Genomic DNA, 8,965 nt, shown 5'->3' with positions numbered 1-8,965 from the left:
TCTGCCGATGTTAACCCGTACCGATGATGGACAGAAAAAATCCGTTACCGGTAATGTCGTCGGTTGGTCTCCGCGTCGCGTATCACTGACACGTAAAATAAAAATACGTCATTGGTTGTTGCTTTGGGGTCTGACCCGGGGTTGAAAAAAGCTTTACTTTGAACTGATTAGATAGAGGCATATCCATCACGGGTCTAGTGAACAACGTTGAGCAAGTTAAAGGCTACCGAGCAAGGTTAATGAATCATCTGAAGCAACATGCTCGAGATGCTGATGGTCTCACTTATTTCTTGACTCATGCAGATAACAATGTTGTTTGCTATTTTCTAAAGCAGGTTTGGCTATCTGGCCATGTATAAATTATTCCAAAATATATTGTGTGTGGCTATCCGAAGCAGCATGTATAAATTACACCTGAGCCTTATATTCTCCATGTGTACAAGGTCTCCAATACCATCATTAGTCTTTGTGAGCATATGTTAGTGGAAAATTACGAAATTTTGTATTATGAAAATATTTTTCAAGAAAAAACTAACGATACTATTTTCACCATACCAGTCTATTTCTTTTTGTATATGTTAGTAGCCAACTTGGTAAGGTTTAACTGCTCGCTTCCTACGAACTCATCTCTTTATGAATAGAGGTAGTATAGTTTATTAAAAACAGTAAATTGTATTTTTCATTTGCAGGGTTTCACAAAGGTGATAACTTTTGACAAAGAAAGATGGCAGGGGTAACCTGCTGAGCAGTCTATCATTGTAAATTATGTGTCTTATCAACTTATTATGTTCCTTGAGAGTATGATATTGATATATCGAATTGTCAATTACAACTGCTGATTTAAACAGTTGGCTGGTTCTAGGTACATCAAGGATTATGGTGGAGGAATATTGATGTATTGCAGAATTGATCTGAAGTTGCCGTATGTTGGTCTGGCAACTATGATCTGGCATCAAAGACAGGTGTAGTTACAGGCCAATAGCTTCCCTGATCATCAATTGCAAACAATTAGCTTCTAGCAATCCTTCATTGATGCAACTGAACCCGTCTTCTTCTTCTTCTTTTGCAATTGAAGCATTGTGGATGGCAGTGCCGTGCGCCGCTGTATGTTTGTGATCATCCTGGTTGAGTGGTGGTGCTCTGTCCCGTGTCGGGTGGGCTTGCGCTCTCCAGCACGTCGAGGTAGGTGCCTGGACAGTGGGGTTCATTGGGATGCATTGGCAGAGTCAGTCAAGGCAATAGATTGGACATTATAGCCCATGCTAGGCAACATTGGGTGCAACCCTTATTCATGGAGATCTTTATGCTTAGGGGTGGAAACGGATTGGATAGTGCCCTTCCCATACAGATGCAGATACGGATGTTGTCGAATACGAATTTGGAGCAGATGTTACTCGAATATGAATACGGATCGGATGTTTTCTCAATTCGGAGCGGATACGAATATAAGGAAATAATAGATTCATGTCTTATAATGAGCCAACAAAGTTGAATCACATAAAAGAACATTTGACCGATTTGTTAGCTTTTCAAGGTTAGGTAATTGGCATATTAGGGCCAAGTTACTAAAATTGGCTAACATAATCTTATTCGGATACGGAAATATCAATTTCCATATCCACATTTGCTTCAAAATTCAATACCAAATTTGTATTTGTTTTTTGTAAAACGGATCCGGATATTTACCATATCCATTTTCACAGACCTCCGGATTCGAATATTACCACTTCCATTTTTTATTTCTCGAATATGAATGTCGGATAATATGGACTATCCACTACTAGTTTCCACCCCTATTTATGCTAGGAGCCTGGAGCATTTGGAAGGAGAGGAATAATCTTGTTTTTACTAAAATTGGCTAACCCCAGATATAGACTCTTGGAAGAGGAGATTCACTACTGATTTTAGACTGCTGGTTCATAGAACTAAGCCTGAGCTACATAATTATATCAATAGTCTGCTAGACTCCATGTAATTTCACTTTTGGCCTCTGGCCTTGTTGTAAATATGTAACATTTTTCCCCAGTAATATATTCATAGCAGTAGGGGTCTTCAACTTCTCATGGGATAACGGTCGACGCCGGTGTACGGTATGTGTGGAAGACCAACTTGCCCAGAACATGGTTGAGAGATTATTGCCGATGTTGGCAGCAGCATGAACAACCTTGAGAGTCCAGAGAATGACCATGCTCCAGTGTTCTTCATTTCTCATTTTTTTCCTCTTTTTTAATTGAATTTGTGATTGTTCGATGAACAAGAGTGATTCTGTCAGTGATTATTAGATGATGGATGGTGCAAATCAATTCTTGAATGTGTGTTGAACTCATACTGTGTCAAGTTTGCTTGAGTGGACTAAATGCAGGTTTGTTAGCAACGGGAAGCCACCGGTGTGGGCGTGTGGCAAGCCACGAATTCGAGTGTGGGGGGTTCAGCGACCGCTCCTGCTGCCATCGCCAGCGAAGCATATCCGTGCGCTCCTGGTGCGTTGGTCAGCGGAGGGCAACGAGGCATCTTTCCCCGAGCCGGCGCTAGGCGCGGACAAGAGCATCGTCTTCTCTGAGCACTTCTTCGCCAAGTTCAAGCTGGCTTAGGAAAAATCTTCTTTTATTGATATGGATGTACAAGCTAGCTTTATGAGGTATCTTAGCTGATACTGTGCATGCTGTGATTTTTCGTTTTGAATGAAAACTACAGGGAGCAGATAGGTAGAGCAACCGCTACTCACCTTAGCATTTCCTTGGAAAAAGGTTAGCATATCTCTTTTTGTGGGGAATGCTATTGAGAATTCTCCTTTTTATGATATATATATGATGGATCCAATGTTTAATTGGCTCGACCAAACGTTTATGCAAATGACTTTGTAGCTTATCTAGATTAACTTTGATTAGAAAGATACAGTCGGTTTGCATGCTTAGGATCTTTCCATTCCTTTTTACATTATTATTTCAGTCTTTGCTACAATTAACTTAGAGCATCTCCAACAGACGCGCTATATAGGCCGCGCGGCATAAAAACGTTCGATATAGCGCGCACGGGACAGAATGTGGCGCTCCAGCAGGCGCGGTAAACGGCGCGGCGCTGTAAAAATTTTAGGGCGCGCGGCTTTTTGCACAATCCGGAGCGGCATATCTGGCGCGTCGGGTACAGCGCGCGGCATTGCTCGTCCAAGCGCGAAAAAGCCAACGGCTGGAAAATTCCTCCCCCGCGCCCGCGCCTTCATTTCCCCACCTACCGCCGGCGCGAAATCCAGCCGCCGCCGGTCGACTCCGCCGTCGCCCCCGCTTCTGCGCGCCGCCGCGACGTAGATCCGCATCGCCCGCACCTCCTCCTGACAGCGGCGGACGCTCCGCCGCACTGTGTCGCTCGCGCGGCCGCCAGCGACGAGTTGTAGTCGGCGGTCCTTCTCCGCGGCCCCCTTCGCGCCGCCGTCGCGTTCTCCTCCGCGCAGGCGTCGACATGTCGTCCTCGTCGTCCTCGAGCTTGCTTGCAACATGGCGCGCCCATGGTGCTCGCCCATTTGCTCGCAAGGTATGAACCTCCGCCGGCCGGCCTCTGTTATACTCGCCAAGTAGCTACAAAAGTTCATAGTGAAGTAATTTCATACATATGTTTGTAGAGTTCCTCATATGATTCATCTGATGACGAGTTCGACCAAGAAGAAGAGGAGAACATATCGATACTATTAGCATACCGCGCCGTTAAGAGGCCAAAATTTGGTGGATCGGTGTTTGGTAGACAGAAGTTGTGGAGAGAAAGGATTGAAGGGCATGAGAAGTTGATGCGTTCGTATTTCAATGAGAATCCGATTTTCCCCGAAAGCTATTTTCGGCGGCGTTTCCGGATGAGTCTCAACTTGTTCAAGCACATTGCAACGGAGGTCACCAAATATGATCGCTTCTTTGAGCAAAGGAGGAATGCCGCCGGAGAACTTGGCCATAGCACATATCAAAAGGTGACCGCCGCCTTGCGTATGTTGGCATATGGTATACCGGCGGATCTTATTGATGATCATTTGGCCATGGGAGAGAGCACTTCTATCTTGTGTGTGAAGCGCTTTGTCGTTGCAATTGTCTATGTCTTGGCTCCACATACTTGAGAGCCCCCAATGCTCAAGACACGGCAAGGCTTTTGGAGATCAACGCCAACCGGGGGTTTCCCGGTATGCTTGGTTCCATTGATTGTATGCATTGGAGTTGGAAGAATTGTCCAGCGGCATGGCATGGACAATTCAAAGGCTACAAGAAGGATGCCGCCATAGTACTTGAAGCGGTGGCCGACCAAGAGACTTGGATATGGCATGCTTTCTTTGGAATGCCCGGATCTTGCAATGACATCAATGCTCTTCAACGGTCACCACTGATGACAAGACTTGCAATGCGGGAAGGTCCATTGGTGGAGTTTGAAGCAAATGGCCACAAGTACAACTATGGCTACTTCCTCGCCGACGGCATATATCCAAGGTGGCAAACATTTGTGAAGCCAATTATTCAACCAAGAGGTAAAAAGCAAACTCAATTCCACAATGCACAAGCGGCGGCTAGGAAAGATGTAGAGAGAGCATTTGGGATTTTGCAAGCCCAATTTGCCATTGTTAGAGGACCGGCTAGATTTTGGGATCAAGAATGCCTTTGGTATATCATGACCGCGTGTGTAATCATGCACAACATGATTATAGAGGATGATCGCGGAAAAGATGTGGATCATACTCACTATGACTTGATGGGGGTTCCCGTGCAAGTGACGAGGTCCGTACATAGGATTGCCCGATTCATTGCCTCATACCATGCCATTCGGTGCAACGACACACATGATGAGCTTCAAAAAGATCTCATGGAAGAATGGTGGAATTGGAATGGACAACAATAGTTGCATATTTGTTGTATTTGTTTGAAAACTATGTGTTGTATTGTCTCAAAACCATGTTGTATTGTTGTATGTTGGACGTGTTGTATTTGGTGTGAAGTATTGTTGTGAACAATGTATTGTATTTGGATGGTACAATATATTTGTGAATTTTTATATATTGTTTGATCTTCTTGGATGCATACTTGTGTGTGTTTGTTGTTTGCGCCGCGCCCGCGCGCTGCAAAATGGCACGTTCGGCGGAGGTGCTATTTTACCACGCCAACGCGTGCTGCAAAATGGCGCACCCGGCTGAGGAGAAATCGATCCGGCGCGCGGCAACGGTTTAGCGCGCGCAGATTTTTGCTTTTGGCGCGCCGCGATATAGCGCGCCTGCTGGAGATGCTCTTAGAAGAAAAGAGGAAGAAAACGCATGAGAAAACCTCAATATTTTTCCCATATGTTCATATTCTTCCATCCGTAGCTGACTACGGATATCAAAATTAATGGTCATCATCGCTTCCACCATGCAAATAAAGACCTGATTGGTCTACTGGGCGATTTATATTTCTGATTTCAGTATACTGTGCCTGATCTATTCTGCATTTTCTCATACTAAGAACAAGGACGTTGCAGCCATCAACATCAGAAAATACAATGAAAAAACCAGTACTATAATTATTAACAAAGCACATGAGGAGCCTTCTGAATTCTAAAGCACTCTATTCTTCAGTTCCTTGATTCATTCTTCAGCAGATGGGCAGGGGCTCACCATTCCACTCCTTGAGGCACTCAAGCAGCGCGTCAATGTGCTTACCCCTGTTCATGGCAACAAACACCTTGTCCACCTCCTCACCAGGAGACCTCGTCTTCTCTCCGGTCAAGTACTCGGTTCCCAGCTCCTTGCGCACGAAGCGATAGAGCGGGTATGACCGGCATTCGGTGATGCGGTTATGCTGCGCTGCGGTTCCATTCTCCACGGCGCACCGGGCTGACTCGACCTCCCTTGGAAGCACCGCACGGAGCTCCTGCTCGAATGCGGCGAGCTTGGCGAACACTGACGTCTGCACATCCCGCTCGGCCTCACCGTTGGCCAAGGCATGCTCCACGAGAACTGCACGCATCTTCTGCATCAGTGGGTAGTTTGCGCTGCAAGGGTCATCTGCGTAGGCGAACACGGCCTCACGGTCGATCGTCGGGAGCAGGTCCTTCTCGCAGAAGCGTGCGTTGTGGAGATGGCCATTGTCATTGGTGCTCAGGGTCTTCCTTGCCACCATCTTCACACAGTTCTTGACGGCACCCCTGACATTCTCCTCGAGGTGGCGGAGGTCGATAGCCAGGCACAGCGCGACCAAGAATGTCGAGGACATGAGCTTCAAAATGTCGATGGCCTCAGCGGTCTTCCTGGAAGAGATGAGACGAGAGAGTTGACATCTTGGTTGTGCTGCTCCGCACTCTGCACATGGTTAGTCACGGGGTTGCCCAAGAATTGGAGCTCAGAGCAGTAGGAGGCCATGGCACAGCACCCTTCAAGCCATAGTCCAAGCTCGGGTTGCACCCACCGGAGAGATTGGAAGGCAAACCATTGTTGTAGAAGTCGTTCACTAGCTCGGAGAACTGGGCAAACATGAGCTTGCCGATCGCAGCAATGGCAAGCCTGGTGTTGTCCATGGACACACCGATGGGCGTGCTCTGGAAGTTGCCACCGTGGATGGCCTTGCCTCGGGAGACATCGATGAGTGGGTTGTCGTTGACGGAGTTGATCTCACGCTCAATGGACTTGGTGGCGGCACGGATAACCTCAATCTGAGGGCCAAGCCATTGCGGCGATGTACGGAGGGCATACCTATCTTGCTTTGGCTTCATCGGTGGGTCGAGCTCGCCGAGCTTCTTGGCGAGCATCATGTAGGAGCTGCCTTCAAGGATGTGCTCCATGATAGCCGCGGCCTCGATCTGACCAGGGTGGTGCTTCAGCTTGTGCGTGAGGTGGTCGGTGTACTCTGGCTTGCCGTTCATGACCTCACAGAACACAGCTGACAGAACCTCGGCGAGGACGCCTCGCCAAGAATGTTAGCCTCGAAGAGCACCATGGATGCCAACCCGGAGCCAACCGCGGTGCCGTTGACCATGGCAAGGCCTTCCTTGGGCTGCAGCTCAAAGAAACCGTGTTGGATGCCGGCGATTTTGAAAGCCTCTGCTGCGTTAACCTTGGTGCCATCTGGAGCGGTCGCCACAGAATTTGGACGACCGGTCACAAGACCCGCGATATAGAACAGCGGGACAAGGTCTCCGGATGCCGTGATGGTGCCCCTGAGCGGTAGGCACGGTGTGACGTTGGCGTTGAGAAGCGTGGCAATGGTCTCGAGGATCTCAAAGCGGATGCCAGAGTAGCCCTAGAGCAGGGTGTTGACACGGACAAGCATGGCGGCCCTGGTGGTCGCGGCAGGCAGGACATGGCCATCGCTGCCGGTACCGAAGGCTCCCGCATTAAGGAACCTGATGAGCTCTCTCTGGAGAGCGCCGCCCCCCTTCGTCCTCCGGTGGGAGGTGGCGCTGAAGCTGGTGGTGACACCGTAGCTGTCGGTGCCATTGGCCATGTTGTTCATGACCCAGTCGCTGCTCTCCTTGACGCGTCCGCGGGCAGACTCGTCGAGCTCCACCCTGGTCTCGGCGCCGGCTGCCACTGCGGCGACCATGGCGATTGTCAGGCTGGCGCCCTCCATGGTCACGACCGGGCGGCGGTACTCCTCCACCATCAGCTTCACGGCATCCAAATGGCTCCCTGAGAGCTCCTCAGCAGCTTTTCCCCAGTTCAGTGGGTCGGCCCGCGCCGGCTGCGCCACGCACAGGCCGTCGCCGTTGGCGGCAGCATGATCGTTCTGGCACTCCATGGAAATATGCAAAGAAGTGGTAAATCAAGTAATCTAGACACTGCTACGTGTGTATGTGTATCTGGATATCTTGCGAAAGTGTGGATGGATTGATCGGACTTGTGCTGAAGAGGAGCTCGAATTGCAGAGGAAGGTGCTGCTGCTCTTCTTGGAGCGGAAAGGAGGCAGAGCATGACGTTGCCGGATCGTGACCAGTGCCTGACGATGAACAGCAGACAGGAGAAAACTAGGGAACGAGAGAGAGAGCGAGACTCAGTATTTTTGTGCCGCGTTTTTAACTGCTCGGCTTTTCCGTTTCTTATTCTTATTAAGGTGGATCTCACGATCCTTACAAAGTGGAAACAAATCATAACCCACTCCTCCGAACTGACCGGCCATGCCATCCCATGGCGTTCGGCAGACTAGGTCCACTACTATCACTAAGGGCATCTCCAACCGGGCGACCCAAACGGACGCGCTGGGCCGTCCGTTTTGGGCCGTTTGCGTGCCCGAACGGACACCCGGACGGAGCCCCGCGTCCGCGCGTCCGTTTGGGTCGCGTGCTGCGCCCAACGCAGCGGCCACCCATTTGGCCATTTGGCCATTTGGCCTATTTCTTTGGAAAATAGGTCCTCTGGCCACAGATTCACTTTGATATATAATAATATCTCGTAAACATAGAATAATATATAGTAAACATAAAATATTATCAAATACCATAAAATATTATCAAATGTACCATGATAAATCAAATAAAATGTGTCATAGTTTGAGAAAAATATAAAAATTACAATTGAGATTGTCTAACTCAGTTTGGGCGCTCGAGGATCTCCTTCTGTCTCTTCTCGAACCAAGCTCTCTTTGCCTCGCTCATGTTGGTCAAGTCGGCGTTCATGATGAGGTTGTCCTCGGCTTGGCGTTTGAGCTCAACTTCCTTCGCCTTCAGCTCCACCTCTTTGGCCCTTGCCATTGCTATGAGCTCAAGTTCTCTCTCTTTGAGCTCAAGTTCTTTAGCTTTGGTCTTCGCCTTGACCTCTTCAATCTCAAGCTTCTTCTGCTGGACATCAAAGAATTTCTTCCTGTCCTCTTCTTTCTCCCGGCGCCTCCTCTCATCCCTCTTGTCCGTGGACACCTCTCTGTCCGCATGCATCTCCTTCAAAGTGCCATACAATAGCATGGACGACGCATCACGCTTCATGTCGGCTTTGGTTGCCTTGTGGCCGCGTGGACGACTTGCACGAGAAGCGGAGCTG

General features: G+C 48.8%; 1 pseudogene; it reads right to left on the bottom strand.

The window, feature by feature from the left end:
- Positions 1-5,488: 5,488 nt before the first annotated feature.
- Positions 5,489-7,779, bottom strand: LOC124687015 (annotated as a pseudogene).
- Between the last annotated feature and the right edge of the window lie 1,186 nt (positions 7,780-8,965).

Source organism: Lolium rigidum, chromosome 2 (assembly GCF_022539505.1).
Source record: "Lolium rigidum isolate FL_2022 chromosome 2, APGP_CSIRO_Lrig_0.1, whole genome shotgun sequence".
Lineage (NCBI taxonomy): Eukaryota > Viridiplantae > Streptophyta > Magnoliopsida > Poales > Poaceae > Lolium > Lolium rigidum.
The sequence above is the reverse complement of the archived record's forward strand: the minus strand, read 5'-3'. Positions and strand labels throughout refer to the sequence as shown.